Here is a 2186-nt window from a genome sequence, read left to right as displayed (position 1 = left end):
GATAGACACGAGGAGGGTGTCGGTTGACACCAGGAGGCTAGTGTCGATCGACACCAAGTCTAGTGTCGGTTGATATCAGGTGAGTGTCGGTCGACACCAACTCTTTCAGCAGGCGGCTGATACTTGTTTATCCTGGTTTGTTGTGTTGTTTGTTGATTGATAAACATTGGACTCTCAGTTGCTTGTGTGTATAGGTTAGTAGATGGGAGGTTTGTCTCACTGAGCGTATATGACAATACTCATGCATCTGAATATGTGTTTGTGGTGCAGGTAAAGGCAAAGTGTGACCGTGGAATCAAGGCAATGAAGAGGAGGATGTTCGAGAGACTTAGTTGTTTTGTTCTATGCTGCTGTTAGGTTGCTAGAAGGGAATGTAGTGGTCTAGAACGGTTGTTTAGGTAGTTGGTTTATTGTTCTATGACTTGGTTTATGTTATTGGTATTGTTCGATAAATGTTATTGATTTATTCGTTTTGGTTATTTGATTCATTGGTTTAATGTTTAGTTATTTCTGCTGTTTGGTTGAATGTGGTTAGGTTGTTAGTGAGTATGAGATTACTAGTTTAATGTTATATTAAAAAAAAAGGATCGAGTCGTTTTAGTTTGGTATTAGAGCCCTTACGGTTCTAGGTATGGGTTCACTAGTTTCTCTTGTTGATGCTTGGGATTGCATGATTTGATTGATTATGTGAGTTAGTCAATTGTGTATGGCATGAAGTCCTAGAACATCCTATTCGAGCCTTCAATGTGATTCCACGGTAAATTGTGTTTTGTGTATGGTTAGAGATGGTGCTGTTGCACGATGCAGACGTGGTAGTGGACGCGGACGTGGTCGTGGTAGGGGAAGAGGCCCAGCGGTTAGTGACACCGTGGTTTAAAGTGTGAAAGCAGAGCCAATAGGACCGTAGGGTCCGATGGAGTTGGTGTGGGCGGTGTCAGTGCCGGGTTGGCTGGTGGTACTAGAGTGCGGGAGTTCCAGTAGGTGGAGCCCCTGGTGGAGGTGTTGACATGGAGGGCTTTTTGATGCAGCAGCTAGTGGTTGTTGGTGCAGGAGCTCATTCTCAGTACGTCAGCATGCTGAGGGAGATGGGCAGGATCAGTACGGATCGGTTTTTTGGTGGTATCGACCTTTCTGCAGTGGATGCATGGAGGAAAAGATTGGAACGCAACTTCCAGTCTCTCAGATGTCCTCAGGATTATTGGGTGGATATTGGGTTCCATAACCTGGTAGGCGATGATCATCTATGGTGGAGGTCATCGGTTGGAGGTGCAGTTGTTGCAGTTATCTCAGGACTCTGTTTGTACGTGTAGTGGAGGTGAATTATGACACTCCGGTTTGCGAAGAGGTTTAAGAGAATTTATTTGGCCACCTATGTAACCAAAGTGTACTTATGTTTTCGGTCAACAGTCTTGAGAAAACTCCATAGTTAAACGTGCTTGAGCTAACAATCAAACTCATTTACTTTTTAAATTTTATACATTTTGTCTTCTTAATTATTTTTGTTCTCACAAAAAAAAAAAACACAACGTCCTTCCTTCATTGTCATCACTCATCACCAAAACTCAACGTCATCTCTCGCCATCCAAAGTCTCATGTCAAAAACCAGCTACAGTAATGTACATGACTAAGTAATCTTCTCAAACGATCAGGGGGAGATAGATAGATCTCAAGTAAATGAATCTTACTCTTTTGCAACTTAACTATTTCTGCAAAACAAAATCGAATTAATTAGTGAATACCAAAGCAAAGTAGGATTACCGACCAATCTCTTGTTGCAATGTGTTGTACAAGGTAATTTCAAAAACTCTTGCTAATAGACTGAAGGTAGTTCTCCCCAAGTTTATTGCTGAAAACCAGTCTGCTTTTGTCAAGAACCGGTTGCTTCTTGAGAATGACTTACTTGCCACCGAACTAGTGAAGGATTATCATAAGGATTCTGTCTCAGAACGTTGTGCTATTAAAGTAGACATTTCCAAATCTTTTGACTCTTTTCAATGGGGTTTCTTGCGGAACACGCTTATGGCTTTGGAGTTTCCCCCACAATTTATCCATTGGATTATGCTCTGCATCACTACACCTTTGTTTTCTGTTCAAGTTAATGGAGAATTGGTGGGTTTTTTTTACGAGTAAGAGTGGTCTATTGTTGGTGCGGGATTTAGCACCCCCATCATACCGAGCTAAACCAG

Source organism: Camelina sativa, chromosome 9, assembly GCF_000633955.1.
Source record: "Camelina sativa cultivar DH55 chromosome 9, Cs, whole genome shotgun sequence".
NCBI classification, from domain to species: Eukaryota; Viridiplantae; Streptophyta; class Magnoliopsida; order Brassicales; family Brassicaceae; genus Camelina; species Camelina sativa.
Note: the sequence above shows the minus strand (reverse complement) of the source record.